Source organism: Petaurus breviceps, unplaced genomic scaffold, assembly GCF_028583685.1.
Source record: "Petaurus breviceps papuanus isolate PSGF00001 unplaced genomic scaffold, PetGlider_PUasm1.0 216, whole genome shotgun sequence".
NCBI classification, from domain to species: Eukaryota; Metazoa; Chordata; class Mammalia; order Diprotodontia; family Petauridae; genus Petaurus; species Petaurus breviceps.
In genome coordinates, this window is record NW_027185867.1 from 8466199 (window position 1) to 8483220 (window position 17022).

The following is a 17022-nucleotide window of genomic DNA, read 5'->3' on the forward strand; positions in this document are numbered from 1 at the left end:
AGAGAGAGAGAGAGAGAGAGAGAGAGAGAGAGAGAGAGAGAGAGAGAGAAGAGGGGCTTCAAGAAAGAAATGAAAAGATTTTAAAGAATAGAAGAGAAATATGACTTGTGTTTGGATAGTGGAAGAATGTAATAGAGATCAGATTGAATACTTGGAGCAAAAAAACATATTTAAGGATCTTCCTAAAGGAGGAAAAATCTGGATGCTTTAAGGAATGAGCAATTACTTTTCCTACAAAGTATAATAAAGCAGACTCACATATGCTGTCAGGTAAAAAAGCATCCATTAAGAGTCAGAGAAATAAGGAAAGAATAGAGGGATACTGCTGTCAATTCATTAATAAAATTAAGGCACACTCTTTTTCTTGTTAATGCATCTGAGATGAAATGGAGAATCTCCTGACTTTTCAAAATGGATGACTAGGGAAGATGGGTGGAGTAAGTCCCAAATCTCCAGGCTCTACAAATTTGCTCCATAAAAAAGACAGAACATCATCTCAAAGTGAACCTAGAGCAGCAGAAATAAATGAAAGTCAGGGTAAAGCAGTTGTCTTCCTAAGATAATTTGAGAGGGCCTCTGAAAAGACTCGTTTTTTTTTGGGGGGGGGGGGGGGGGGAAGTTTAGGCCTGATTGAAGTATAAACACCTCCAGACAGACTCTACTGAAACAACAAATGAGCCCTGGGGGCAAACAACAAGCCCTAGAGGCTATGGGGGGCCAGAGGCAGCCTCAGTCTCAGGAACTTTCACCTCATGAAAGTGGGAACGGGACAGCCAAACAGGGCAAGATTAAATGACCCTCTTGCTGTCTTGGGATGCCAGGTCAAGCTATGTGGACCAGACACAGACCAGACTGTGGTTGTGGGCAAGAAGAAAGCCTAGTGAGTGTGGAAATAAAGGGGTGGGGACCCTTCTGGCTGGGGGCACTTGCAGGAGAGCAAAGTCCCTGGTTTTGGTTCCAGGAAGAAGAGCTGAAGTTTGCAGCCACTGGAGAGCCCTATTTGTTTATCGCCATCCCAATTAAATTACTAAAAAATAATTTTACTAAATTAGAAAAAAAATAATAAAATTTATTTGGAAGAACAAAAGGTCAAGAATTTTAAAGAAAATAATGAAACAAAATGTAAAGGAAGGAGACTCAGCAGTATCAAACCTTAAGCTATAGTATAAGGCAGTAAATATCAAAACTATCTGGAACTGGCTAAGAAACTGAAAAGTAGATCAATAGAACAGAGCAGACCTAATACACAGTAATAAAGGACTATAGTAAGCTTGTGCTTGACAGATGTAAAGATTTAAGTTTGGGGGATAAAAATTCATTATTTGGCAGAAACTATTGGGAAAGCTCAAAAGCAGTCTGGCAGAAATTGGGCATAGACCAATATCATAAACCATATACCAAGATAAGGTAAAAATGGATACATGACCTAGATATTAAGGGAGATATGTTAAAATTAGAAGATTGTTGCTGCTCCAAGGGGCGGAGCCAAGATGGCGGAGTAGAAGCACGATCCTCCCGCAGCTCTGGCTTCCACCCTCCCCAATCCATGTAAAAAGGGGACTCTAAACAAACTTTGGAGCTGCAGAACCCACAAAATGACGCAGAGAAGCTAACCTCCCGCTGAGAACAGCCCAGCAGGCCAGCAGGAATCGGCCAGCACAGCGCTCGCTCTGGGAGCCGAGCCCAGCCCCACTCCGAGGCTTTAGCCCCAGGGCGGGCCTGACCAGCCAACAGCCAGAGGGACTCCAGATCAGCAGCAGCTGTGGCCGTTTCCAGATTTATCAACACATAGATTCGAAGGACAAGGTGAGAGGCCAGTGCAGTCTGGACTTTGGGACCCAGTAAGTGGGAGTGCGTGGCTTTTACCCCCGGGGCGAGAAACCGCTGAGACGCTGGCACAGCCTGCCAGCGCCATGTGGCGGCTTCAGCTCCTGGCCTGCAGAGTGTAGGGGGACCAAGCACCAGTCTGAGGGGTCATCGCTCTTGCTTTAACCTGCTTGGATCTGGATTGCAGTCTAGGGTGGAGGTCCTGGGGTGTGTGTCCAGCTTGCCAGAGCGTGTGGAGACCTCAGAGAGGGCACCCATCTAATACCTCCGGCAGCTGAGAAAACCCCAGCGTTTGGGACGAAAACTCCCCTGTCTGGTGGCAGAGTCCTACTGTGGCAAAAAGCCCAAAAGTCAAATCATTGAGTGGCAAAATGAGCAGGAAAAGGAAACAAAGCAGACAGAAGATTCCAACATTACACTCCTATTTTGGGGATAAGAAGGAGCAAGGCATGGAACAGGAGGAAATCAGTGAAATCAGAACTCCTGCACCAAAAGCTTCAAAGGAAAATACGAGCTGGTTACAGGCCATAGAGGACCTTAAGAAGCAGATAAGAGAAGTGGAGAAAAATTGGGAAGAGAAATGAGAACAATGCAAGAAAATTATGAAATGACAGTCAACAGTCTGACTGAAGAAAATAATACCTTAAAAAACAGACTGACTCAAATGGCAAAGGAGGCTCAGAAAGGCAATGAGGAGAAGAATGCCTTAAAAAGTCGAATTTGCCAGATGGAAAAAGAATCTCAAAAGCTCACTGAGGAGAATCATTGCTTCAGAATTAGATTGGAGCAAATGGAAGCTAATGACTTTATGAGAAATCAAGATGCTGTTAAACAGATCCAAACAAATGAAAGAATAGAAGGCAATGTGAAATATCTCATGGGAAAAACCACTGACCTGGAAAATAGATCCAGGAGAGATAATTTTAAAATTATGGGACTACCTGAAAGCCATGATCAAAGAAAGAACCTGGAAAGCATCCTCCAGGAAGTTCTCAAAGAAAACTGCCCTGATGTTTTAGAACAAGAGGGCAAAATAGAGGTTGAAAGAATCCACTAATCACCTCCTGAAAAAGATCCCAAAAAGAAAACTCCTAGGAATATTATAGCCAGGTTCCAGAATTCCCAGATTAAGGAGAGAATATTACAAGCAGCCAGGAAGAAACAATTTGAATATTGTGGAAACACAATCAGGATAACCCAGGATCTGGCAGCTTCTACACTGAGGGATCGAAGGGCTTGGAATGTGATATTCCGGATGTCAAGGGAGCTGGGATTAAAACCAAGAGTCACCTACCCAGCAAAATTGAGTATCCTGTTTCAGGGGAAAATATGGTCATTCAGTGGAATAGAGGACTTTCAAGCATTCTTGCTGAAAAAACCAGAGCTGAATAGAAAATTTGACATTCAGATACAAGAAGCAAGAGAAGCATGAGAAGGTAAACAGGGAAAAGAAATCATAAGGAACTTATCAAAGTTGAACTATTTTTTTTTTTTAAGCAATTGGGGTTGAGTGGCTTGCTCGGGGTTGCACGGCCAGTTGTTGTTTCTGGGTGTGGTGCTGGGTGTCTGGGCCCGGATTTGATCCAGGTCGTCCCGGCACTGAGGCCGGTGCTCTTGCTTGCTGAGCCACTTGGCCAAAGTCAAACTATTAACATTCCTACATGGAAAAACAATAATTGTAACTTATGAAACTTTTCTCAGTAGTTGAAGGGATTAGAAATATATATATATAATATATATATATATATATATGTCTTTATATGAGGGTATGCAGGCATATGAATACATATGTGAATGTGTGTATATATGTTTACAGATATACATAGATAGAGGGCACGGAACCAATTTAACAGGAAGGGATGATACTTAAAAGGTGAAATTAAGAGGTGAGAGGGATATAATGAGAGGAGATGGGGAGAGACAGAGTGGGGCAAACTATCTCATACAGAAGAGGCAAGGGAAAATGGTTACAATGGAGGGGAAGAATAGGAAGGCAAAAGGGAATGGGTCAACCTTATTCCTATTGAATCTGGCTTGAGGAGGGAGGGAAATACACACTAAATAGGGTTTCTCACCCTCCAGGAGAGTAGGGAGGATGAGGGAAGGGAGGGCAGGCTGGGGGGGAGGGAAGTTGGAAGCACCCACTTTTGAAAAGGGACAGGATCAAAGTAGAGAATAGAACAAGTGGGATGTGGGATAGGATGGAGGAAAATATAGTCAGTCTTTTACAATATATCTGCTATGTTATTGTTTTGCATTAGCCACACACGTACAACCTATACTGAACTGCTTATCTTCCCAGTAAGGGTGGGTGATAAGGGAGGAAGGGAATGAATCTGGAATTCAAAGTTTTAAAATCAAATGTTTAAATATATATGTACTATTATCAATATTGTTTTACATGTAATTGGGAAAAATAGAGATCCACCATGCCCTACAGGAAAAGTTGAAACGGGTGTGGGAGAAAATATGGGAGAGAGCAGATCAGAGGTGGGGATATCCTGTGGGACTGCTGTTTTGGGGGGATGGGTGGGGGAAAAACGGGGAGAAAATTTGTAACTCAAAATCTGGCGGAAACGAACAATGTAAATCAGAAGTTAATAAAGCATTCAAAAAAATAAATAAATAAATAAAATATGCTCCAAACGGAAAAAAAAAATTAGAAGATTGTGGAACATATTACCTATCAGACTCCTGCATAGGAGAATAATATATTAAGAAACAAGAGATAAAGATCAGTGTGAGGTATTAAATGGATAATTTCAATTATATTAAATAGTTCTTGTACCAATGTAGACAAGATTAGAAGGAAAACAGAAAGTTGGGGGTGGGGAGAAACTTCCATAGACAGTCTCTCAGATATTTCTCAAATATATAAAGAATTCTGTCAAATTTATAAGAATATGAGCAATCTGGGGGCAGAGTCAAGATGGCAGAGTAGAAGCAGGTCCTCCCCACAGCTCCCAGCTTCTACCTTCCCCAATTCATGTAAAAGGGGTCTCTAAACAAACTTTGGAGCTGCAGAACCCACAAAATGACAGAGAAGCTAACCTCCCACTGAGGACAGCCTGACAGGCTGGCAGGAATCAGCCAGCTCAGTGCTCTGGGAGCCCAGCCCAGCTCCACACTGAGGTTTTAACCCCAGGGCAGGCCTGACCAGCCCCCAGCTGGAGGGACTCCAGATAACCTGCAGCTGTGGTCGTTTCCAGATTTGTCAACACATAGATATGAAGGACAAAGGTCAGTGCAGTCTGAACTTTGGGACCCAGTAGTTGGGAGTGCCTCAGCTTTTGCCCCCAGGGTGAGAAGCCACTGAGGGCTGCGGTGCAGCCGACGCTGCCATGTGGCAGCTTCAGCTCCTGGACTGCAGAGTGTAGAGGGACCAAGTAAGCAGTCTGAGAGGTAATCGCTCTTGCTTTAACCTGCTTGGATCTGGATTGCTGTCTAGGGTGGTGGTCCTAGGGTATGTGTCCAGTTTGCCAGAGCATGTGGAGGCTTCAGAGAGGGCTCCCAACTAATACCTCCAGCAGCTGAAAAAACCTCAGCATTTGGGACAAAAGCTTCCCTGTCTGGCAGCAGAGTCCTACTGTGGCAAAAAGCCCCAAAGTCAAGTAATTGAGTGGCAACATGCCCAGGCAAAGGAAACAAAGCAAACAGAAGAACCCAACATTAGACTCCTATTTTGGGGACAAAAAGGATCAAAGCATGGAATAGGAGGAAGACAGTGAAGTCAGAACTCCTGCACCAAAAACATCAAAGGAAAATACAAGCTGGTTACAGGCCATAAAGGACCTTAAGAAGCAAATAAGAGAAGTGGAGGAAAAATTGGGAAGAGAAATGAGAACGATGCAAGAAAATTATGAAATGACAGTCAACAGCCTAACTGAGGAAAATAACACCTTAAAAAACAGACTAACTCAAATGGCAAAAGAGGCTCAAAAAGGCAATGAGGAGAAGAATGCCTTAAAAAGCTGAATTTGTCAGATGGAAAAAGAATGTCAAAAGATCAATGAGGAGACTCATTCCTTCAGAATTAGATTGGAGCAAATGGAAGCTAATGACTTTATGAGAAATCAAGATGCTATTAAACAGATCCAAACAAATGAAAGAATAGAAGGCAATGTGAAGTATCTCATGGGAAAAATCACTGACCTGGAAAATAGATCCAGGAGAGATAATTTAAAAATTATTGGACTACCTGAAAGCCATGATCAAAGAAAGAACCTAGAAATCATCCTCCAAGAAATTCTCAAGGAAAATTGCCCTGATGTTTTAGAACCAGAGGGCAAACTAGAGGTTGAAAGAATCCACTAATCACCTCCTGAAAAAGATCCCAAAAAGAAAACTCCTAGGAATATTATAGCCAGGTTCTGGAATTCCCAGATCAAGGAGAGAATATTACAAGCAGCCAGGAAGAAACAATTTGAGTATTGTGGAGACACAATCAGGATAACCCAGGATCTGGAAGCTTCTACACTGAGGGATCGAAGGGCTTGGAATATGATATTCTGGAGGTCAAAGGAGCTGGGATTAAAACTAAGAGTCACCTACCCAGCAAAATTGAGTATCATGTTTCAGGGGAAAATATGGTCATTCAGTGGAATAGAGGACTTTCAAGCATTCTTGCTGAAAAAACCAGAGTTGAATAGAAAATTTGACATGCAGATACAAGAAGCAAGAGAAACATGAGAAGGTAAACAGGGAAAAGAAACCATAAGGAACTCATCAAATTGGAACTATTAACATTCCTACATGGAAAAACGTTAATTGTAACTGATGAAACTTTTCTCAGTATGAAAATAGTTGAAGGGAATACATACATATATATACATATATGTCTATATTGGAGGGTATATGGGTGTATGAATACATATGTGAATGTGTGTATATATGTTTACAGGTAGACATAGATAGAGGGCACAGGATCAATTTAATAGGAAGGGATGATTCTTAAAAGGTGAAATTAAGAGGTGAGAGAGGAATATAATGAGAGGAGATGGGGAGAGACAGAATGGGGTAAACTATCTCATATAGAAGAGGCAAGGGAAAATGGTTACAATGGAGGGGAAGAATAGGAAGGCAAAAGGGAATGGGTCAACCTTATTCTCATTGAATTTGGCTCAGGGAGGGAATGAAATACATACCAAATAGGGTATCTCACCCTACAGGAGAGTAGGGGGGAAGGGGATGAGAGGGGGGATGATGGAAGGGAGGGCAGGCTGGGGGGAGAGGGAAGTTGGAAGCACCCACTTTTGAAAAGGGATGGGATCAAAGTAGAGAATAGAACTAGTGGGAGGTGGGATAGGAGGGAGGGAAATATAGTCAGTCTTTTACAGTATATCAACTATGTTAATGTTTTGCATAAGCTACACATGTACAACCCATACTAAACTGCTTATCTTTCCAGTAAAGGAGGGTGACAAGGGAGGAAGGGAATGAATCTGGAATTCAAAGTTTTAAAATCAAATGTTTAAATATATGTGTGTGTATACTATTAATAATACTATTTTACATGTAATTGGGAAATAAGATATACAGGCACTGGGGCATAGAGATCCACCATGCCCTACTGGAAAAGTGAAAGGGGGTATGAGAGAAGATATGGAAGAGAGCAGATTGGAGGAGGGAATATACTGAGGGACTGCTATTTTGGGGCGGTGGGTAGGGGAAAAATGGGGAGAAAATGTGTAACTCAAAATCTGGCTGAAATGAATGATGTAAATCAGAAGTTAATAAAGCATTTGAAAAATGAAAACAAAGAATATCAGCAATTCCCTAATTGATAAAAGGTCAAAGGACATGAACAGGTAGTTTTTTGATGAAGAAACCAAAACTATATATAGTCATATGGAAAAAAAATACTTTGAATCATTATTGATTAGGGAAATGCAAATTAAAACAACTTTGAGCTATCATCTTACACTTATCAGATTAGCTAAACTGACAGATGCCCTTCAATTGGGGAATGGCTAAACAAGTTGTAGTATATGATTGTGATGGAGTATTACTGTGATATAAGGAATGATGAACTGGTTGATGTTAGAAAAACATGGAAAGACTTGGACCTATGAAATAAGATGCTATCTACCTCCAGAGAAAGAACTGACAAATAGAAATATGTATTGTCTTACATATACATATGTGTGTATATGTATGTATATATGTGTATATATATATATGTCTGTGTGTTCTTGTTTAATTGTAGTTTTCTCTAGAGCAGGGTGGGGAGGAAGGGAGAAAAATAATTAAAAGTGCACAGCAGAGAAGAAAAGAAAATTTGGAAGGAAGCATAAAAGCTGGGTAGCTTTGAAAACAATGTATAGTATTTATTGCATAGGTTTTAAAATAAAAAGTAAACAGTTTGAAATGAAAATATACTGTTTTATATTGAATCCACTCTTTATGTCCTGCTGTGTACACAAAATTTTTTTTCTTTTCTTGTTTTGTATTTAAGTTTTAAATAAACAAAAACATTTTCTAAAATGGATGACTAATACTCACTTCTTGTGATATGTGTGGGGATAACCAATAGTGCCAGAGAACCTAGAAAATATTGCCAAAGATAATGAAGTTTGCAGCAAAAAACTGGAAATAATGGGTATAAAGGTGGTATTTTTATCATGGCCACTCTTTGAAGGAAAGGGAGCAAAATAAAAGCAAATTTGGTAAGCGAAAAGCTAGTTAAGAAGATCAAGTCTGAGAAAAGAATTTTTATTTCAGGACCACAGCTTAAAAAATGGTTCTGACCAGATATGGAATGCACCTTAAAGGGGCTGATAAAAATGATTTTTCTTGGAATCGTGCAAATTTAATCAAAAGGGCTTTAAAATGAAGGGGAATGGAGAGGAAGAAAACAGATTTAGTATATCCACCAAGATACAGTTATATGAAAATTATTTGGGACAAAGTAAAATAATTAAATTTATTGATTCTCTCCAATGAGGAGAAACTAATTCCTGAGATGGAAATGACAGGAATTTTGAGGAGACTTGTCTTCTTTCTACTCCTATGTCCAGAATAATAATATAGTCCACATTTGAGCTGAGGTCAGGACAGAACTTCCCTTGCTGATGAATGAATGAATTTTCATTAATTAGTTAATTAATATCAATCATTTATTAAGTGTGCATTAATACAAAGTAATGTGCTAAGTATTGGGGATAGGAATATAAAAGTAAGATAGTCCTTTGCTCTCAAGGAGTTCATTCACATTATAATGGAGGAGACAACAGATACAGAAGATTTCAGCTACAAGTCAGATGGAAGGATCCCATTATCCTTAAGGTGCATCAGTAAAGCAGATGGTAATGCATCTCCTTTGATATCGTCTCACTGATAAAACCATTTGTTTCTATTGTTGAACCATTTGGCAGTACCAAGGATTTGGTGGCTATCTCCTGACTCTGCTCTTAAGGGCCTTAGTTCTTCCTGGAAACACCATTTTCTGGAAAGTCCCAGACCAGCCATTCCCCAATTCTCCAGACTTAGTCACCATCCCCCCTTCAGGGTACCACCTTCTGGTCAACACCCAACTTCTCCGATCTCTTTTTATGGGCTATCTTTCCCTATTAGAAGATAAGCTCTGTGGGCAATGATTGGTTTTCAGAACTTAGCACAGTATGTGGCAGACAGTGCTTAATAAATCCTTGTTGATTGACTATTGAGAATTTTCTGGGCCTTTAAGCTGAGATACCTACCTGTTGTTGGTATTTGGAGAGTAATGGGAGGTGGTCAAGGTGGTACTGATGGATTGACTCATCTGATACGTGTTCTTCCTTCTTCCTCAGGATGCCTTGCTGTTTCAGCTAGGTTGGCTTTCGTATCCCATGGGTGGCAGTTGATGAAGTTGGCTTCCCTTAATGTTGGCTTTAGGAGCTGAACCAGAAGCAGGGCCAGTGGTCTGGGGGTTGCCTCTGTTCCTGAGGCCTTTGGGCCTACTTGCCATTAGTGAAATGGTATTGGCAAGGATGGTGGGCCTCTTCTCCAAATGGTTTGCTTTCTCAGATGATGGCTGTTGGAGCATGTCTGGAAACAAGTGGTGGTCTGGGGGATATTGCTATTCTGAAGACTCTGGGGCTATGGGACCTGAGCTATCCAGTATAAACATGGGTAAATAATCCATCTGTTCTGTCCTGGGGTGCTCCTAAGTCCCACAATAGTTCATATACTTGATATTGGAAAAAAAGGAAACTAATGATATGTCATTCAATAGTTAACAAAAGAAAAATTATTTAGATGGCTAAGAAGGCTATTAAACAAGAATATGTATTAAGAACATCCTGAGTTGATTCAGCAAAGCAAAGCTCCTTTGCCTTGGTTGCCCATCATGGTCCACCAAGCATGAGGGTGCCTAGACCTCCTCATGACAATTTTGTACTCAGGTACCCAGGAAGTAATGTCATCAGCCTGAACCTTTACTCTCCTGTTAGTAAAGGGACTCAAGTAGCAAGATTCAAGTTTTAAATGTGATATCAATACATTTTAAGAAAAAAAGTGCCCAATTCCCATGGGGTAGTAGAGGTTAGGACATTGCTCCCACCGCACTCCACCCCTTGGCTGTAAGGTCCTTATTGTCTTCTGGAGGACTTTCCACCACTTAAATGACTTTAGGGTTGTTACTAGGCAACCCTGACCGGCTCAAGAAGCCTGATACAGATGGAAAAAAAAAATTAAAACAGAAACATTGCTAAAATAAAACAATGTAACAGTTTCTTAAAGGAATTACTGACTATGTGTGGACAGAGACCAGAAATCCCAGGCTTCCCTCCCTACCTCTTTAGAAAGAGTAGAGTCTTGGGTCTAGAGAGGTGGGGAACGTGCGGCCTTGAGGTCACATGTGGCCTTCTAGGTCCTTTTGACTGAGAACAAGTTTTACAGAACAAATGCTTTTGTTAAGCGTGTTTGTTCTGTGAAATTTGAATTCAGTCAGAGGGTCACACACTTGAAGACTTAGAGGGCCACATGTGGCCTCAAGGCTGAGGGCTCCCCGCCCCCGGCTAGATGATCAGGTCCACATGGTGGGTGCACTAATTTTTTTCAGTTTACAATAGATCTTTCAAAGTTAAGAGGTGCCTCTAAGTAGGAGCAGCATTAGAAACACTGGAGCCACCATGAAGATGATGACACCTTTTGTCTGGTCATCACTACTTAACTGCTGTATGTTCCAACCACTTCTAGCCAGGACCTTCTCCTCCCTGAGAGCCCTATGGTGGAGAGGTGGTATGGAATACAAAATATTTTACCCTGGACCATCTCCAGTTGTCTTGATCTATATCTGGCCACTGGACTCAGCTAGCTCTGGAGGACAAAGTGAGGCTGAGACTTGCACAGCCCTCCCTCACTTAAATCTAATTCACTTGCAAGTCATATGTCACCTATGATCTCAGAAAGAAGAGGGCCCAAAGGAGAATGAGTGAGGGGATAAAGAAAGGAATTGAAATGAGAAAAGAGGCAGAGCCAAGATGGTGGAGCACTGAGCTAAGTGCTCTGCAATTATGGTATATGATTGTTATGGAATACTATTATGCTGTAAGAAATGACAAGCTAGGTGGTGCAGTGAGTAAAGCACTGGCCCGGAGTCAGGAGGACCTGAGTTCGGTTCCAGCCTTAAACACAACACCCACACACAAAAACTAGCCGTGTAACCTTGGGCAGGTTACTTAACCCCAACTGCCCTCCAAAAAGGCAAAAAAAGAAAAGAAATGACAAGCAGGATGCTTTCAGAAAAACCTGTAAATACATATGAACTGATGCAACATGAAGTGAGCAGAACCAGGAGAACATGGTACACAGTAACAGCAATATTGTATGATGATCAATTGTGAATGACTTAGCTATTCTTAGTAATACAATGATCCAGACAATTCTGAAGGACCTATGAAAAATGCTATCCACCTCCAGAGAAAGAAATGAGAGTCTGCATGCAGATCGAAGTAAACTTTTTTTGCTTTATTCTTCTTGTTTTTGTTTTCTTTTTAGTTTGCTTTCTTTCACAACGTGGCTAATATTGAAATATGTTTTGCATGGCTCCACATGTATAACCTATATCAAATTGCTTGCCTTCTTGATGAGGAGGAAGGGGAAGAAGGATAGGAGAAAATTTGGAACTCAAAATTTTAAAAATGAATGTTACAAATTGTTTTTATATATAATTGGGAAAAAATAAGATATTTTTAAAAATATATTGAAATCATCCTCGTGACTTGACCGACTCAGGAGACTAAAGTCTCAGTCTGTCAACATCACTTCTTGGGCAGCTGAGAACTAAAGAGCCATGAGGAACTCCAGGTACTCTGTGATGTTTATCAGACCATTATGTGAAACTTGGACAAGGGAGCTTCTCAGCTGAGTAAACTAGGGGGTTTCTTCACTGCTTATCCTTGAATATCCTTCTGTCCTAGCTATGTACATTTCCTATGTTAACTGTTAAATGACCTATTTGTGTCCAATATCGAATGTTGTTGTTCAGTGTGGAATATATAACCACCAAAGAACTGGCCTGTTAGACCCAACCCAGAACAATTGGTATAGTTATACAAAATAGAAACCTAATGATGTTGTTGAAGTAGGGGGTGGGCCACACAGAGGAAGGTGAGCTGAGATTTAGGATCTTCGTGCTTCTGATAGGGCTTTTGGTGAAGCCCCCAGGAATATTGGTCGCTTTGAGAAATTGGAGTACATCACCTGTGTCCATTTGGTATGGAGAAACCAAAGTAAATAGTTTCTGGGTCCTTAAGAACTATACTTTGAAAATAATTAGAAATGACCGTATAAATAGGAATCTACAGCCCCGCTTTCCTTAGACTTGGCTTCTGTTGTACCGTGCTGATTTGCTGGCATGCTTAAGGCTTACCTTAATTGCTTAACCCAATTCTCATTAAACTTGACTGCTGAACCTCTTCTGAAAGCTTGGTGATGAAGCTCCATTATAATTCTACCTTCTCATTCTGAGCAGTCCTTTGCTACCTGTTCCTTTTCACTGATCCCATCGCCCCAGGCATGACATGGTAGCTGCAAGAGAAGGCCTTTTGTTTGAAAATCCCACAGAAACTTGATCCTCTAGCAGCACTGGGCCTTTACCTGGAGCTACGGGATACTGAAAATGAAGGACACCATAAGCTATGCTATCCTTGACTGAATCGTTTCTTTCTATCTGTACTTTCCTTTGCCATGTTTACCTGTGAGTATCAATAAACCATTTAGAACTATTGTAGTGCTGCTGTGTGACATTCATCTAAACACTTCTATATCTGCATGACACTATGAAGTCAAACAAGCAGACTTCAGTACTGGAACTCTATGTGGATATAGCCAAATAAGTGAGGGGTACCATGACGGACTACAATAGTGAGAGAATACAAACTAAGGCAGGTCCCAGAAATCTTAGGATCCTCTTAACAACTGCTGAAGGAATGGTGTGATATTTATTTTGTGTTTTAAATTTGGCATTTGAGAAACCAACTGGAATTTTGCCTCATGGACTTTGTTCTGGTTCTTTGGTTCAAGCTATTGTGGGAGGCCCTTGAAGAGAAAATACTAGTTCTCTCCAAGGAAACCTGAGGTCATTTTGGAATTGGGTATATGGATGAAAGTGCCAACTGTACCCCATTTAATTTGCCGAAGACAAATAGGGTGTTACATCAGTTTAAAAAGTTTCCACTATCACTCCTAAATTGTGTTCTCTCTCTCTGTCTCTCTCCCTCTCTGTCTCTCCCTCCCTCTCTTTCTTTCCCTCTCTCCTCTCTTTGTTTCTGTCTCCATAGGTTTCTCTCTCTATCTTACTTTGTCTCTTCCCTCTTCCTCTTTGTCTCCCCATTATTCTCTCCCTCCTTCTTTATCCTTCTTTCTCTGTCTCTGATTCTCTCCATAGGTCTGTGTCTGTTTCTATCTCTCTCTGTCTCTGTCCCTCTCCTTTCCCCCTCCCCTCCACTGATAGGCTCCTTGAGGACTCTAGTCTTAGGCACCCCCACCCAGACTTGCAGAGATGATTACTATTTGCAAATGATGGGTATAGCACATGTACAGACATAGAAGAGTGCCAGATCTTGTGGGGTTTGTTCCGCTTTTTGTCTTTCCTTGAACAGAGTTTGATGATCCTGAATTGAACCTTCCTAGTCTTTGTGGCAGCCTTGTGATTCATGATGTCAAGCCTGCCTTAAGGAGGAAGAATCAGGCCATGGAATTGGCAATCCAGTAATGCTCTGCCCTCTCTCAACACCAAGTGGCAGTTGTACTGACTATTGACCCTGGAAGAGGGAAGGGATGGGCACAGATGCGGGTTCCAGTGATGATGGATTGGGGGCAGCAAACACAGACATGGGCCCTAGTGTTTATGGCCAACAGAGATCTGGATCCCAGAAACGGTAGCTTCCGCTAAGCGGTGAGATGCAATTCTTAGTCACAGTGGACAACAGAGAAGATCCCAGCATCAATGGCAGGAGAGTTGGCCCTGGCATGGGCCGTGACAAAAGGCAGACCCCTTGTTGCTTAGTATAATGTTGAATTGATTGGCTTTCCTGCGTTGCTGCCAGTGCAACACCAAGTGGGCATAGTGCACTTCTCTAGGGAGGGCTTGGAGGACTGACCACAGGGAGGTATTGTTGGAAGGCGACTTAGCTTCTATAGAAGAATGGGTTATTGTTTGTCCTGTGTTCTCAAAGAGGACCATTATGGTCAACTTTTGATTTAGAGTCATTTAGAGTATTTGCCTCTATAATCTTCCTCCCTCATTCCCTTTTATTCATCTGTAGGCAGCGGGGGTTGGAGGCTTACTAACAAGAAATTTCAGGTCTATTTCTCACAAGCCCTTCCATTTAACTTCCCTTTTCACCCTTGTGTTCTTGTGTACTTTTTTGGGGGGAAAAATAATCTCTTAATGGTGTCTTTGTTGTTCTTTTTCTGTTGTGGTCCTTGGTTTCTTTGTTTGTTTACCTTTCTTGTATTTCTATTGTTTGGGGGTGTTTGAAAAGCAAACAGCTTGTTCAGATTTGGTTTTCTTCACAAGAATGCTTCAAATACTTTTTTTATTCAATACCCACCTTTTCTCATTAATGAGTGGGCTCATGTTTGTAGGGTTATGTCCCCTTGGGTTGCATCATAAGTTCTTTTGCTCTTGAGAATACTTTATTCCATGCCTTTCTGTGGTTTCTGATGGATACAGAATAGTTTTACATTATTGGAATTTCCTTTCCTTCCTATATGAAGGTGTTTTTCCTGGTCAATTGTAACATTTGCTATTTTCCAAAGAAATCGATCAATTTAACCAGTCTTAGAGCTTACAGCAAAGGAGTAGGAAGTAGCTTAATCTTTTTCTTCAGAATTTATTTATTTTTAGTTTTCAACATTCATTTACACAAGATTGAGTTCCAAATTTTCTCTCCATCTCTCTCCTCCCCACCTCCCCACTCCAAGATGGCAAGCATACTGATTCTATGCCCTATTGCCTGTATATCTTATTTCCCGGTTGTATGTAACAACATTTTTTTTAAACATTTGTTTTTAAAATTTTGAGTTCCAGATTCTCTCCCTTCTTCCCTTCTCACCCACCCCCACTGGGAAGACAAGCAAATCAGTACAGGTTATACATGTGTAGTTGAAGTTGCTTAATCTGACAGGACTTTTTAAACACTTCTGGAGCCACAGAGCTCTCCTTCACCATGCAGTCAGCCTGACTGGAATAGTTATTGAATGTTTACATAATCTATAATTTCTCCAAGGCACTTCATTACACATCTTAACAATCCTCCCACAAACCATCTTCCTAGTGTTCTCCATGTAGCAGAGCAGTAGCAGAGCAAGGTAAAGAGATCTTTGCAAGATGCTTGCTACTTTGAATGTAATTTTTCTTTCTCTTCATCCTGAGTTTTGTTGTTGCAGAAAAGATGTTTGTCAGTTTATTTTGCATCCTATTACCTACTGAAGTTATTGTTTCAATTAATTTTTACTTGAATATCTCAGGTTCTCTAAGTAGACTATGGTATCATCTGCAAAAATTGATAGTTTTGTTTACTCTTTGTGTAAGCTTATTTCCTCAATTTTTCTTGTCCTATTGTATAGCTACCATTTTTAGTACTATATAAAATAATAATGGTGATAACTGACACCTTGCTTTATTCCTAATCTTATTAGAAAGTCTTCTAGCTATATACATATATGCATATACACATGGAGAAAGGGCAAAAAGGAAGGTTTTATATATGTATGAATGTTATAATATACATACATATTTAAGTAATATATAACTTTCCTCTTCACCCTTTCTCATCCACTATATATATATCTATGTATATATGTAAATACATATATCTGTATAAATATATACATATCTGAGTGTATTTTATATGTGTGTGTACACACTCTTCCTTCCTCCTTAGCTTGCATTACCCAGATGTCTTCTGCCATTATCAGTGCCTTCACCTGTCTGACATAAAGTGGTCCTTCCTCCTGCTAAGGCAAATCCTTTGGCATGTACAAGTGATCCTATTCCATCTTTTAATCTCCAAAAGATTATCCCCTATATCATCCCACTCTCTTACCTTCAATCTCCCTGTTTACCTATTGCTTACAAACATGCCCATGTTTCCTCTGTTCTCAAAAAACTCTTACTTGATCTGTCCATCGCTGCTATGCTAGCTATTATTCCATCTTTCCTCCCTTTTGTGACTAAACTCTTTGAGAAGTCCATCTACTTCCTTTTCCCTCATTCTCTTAACTGTTAGCATTTCTAGTACTATATGAATTAATAGTAATAATTGACATTCTTACTTTACCCCCAATCATATTAAAAAATACTCTAGCTTTTATTAGTTATATATAGGCTTCATCTTCACCCTTTCGCCTCAACTCACATGCCCAAAGGCCTTCTGCCATTATCTGTGCCTTCACCTCTGTCTCACACAGGTTTTAATATATTTTAATTTTATTTTATAAAATTATTTATTGTTTTTATGTTTTTTGACTTGTCAAACATTTAGGGTTAAATTAATCTGCATTTAAATTTGAATCTTCAAAATTCTTTTACTAATTATAGTTATTTTTTGTGGTCAGTAAAAGATGTGTTTTAAAAGTTCTGCTTTTCTGCATTTGCTTATGAGGTTTCTTTATCCAAGAATTTTGTTGATTTTTATAAAAGTGCTATATATAGCTAAAAATTTGTATTCTCCTTTCTTTCCCATAGTAATTGGCAACGATCTATCA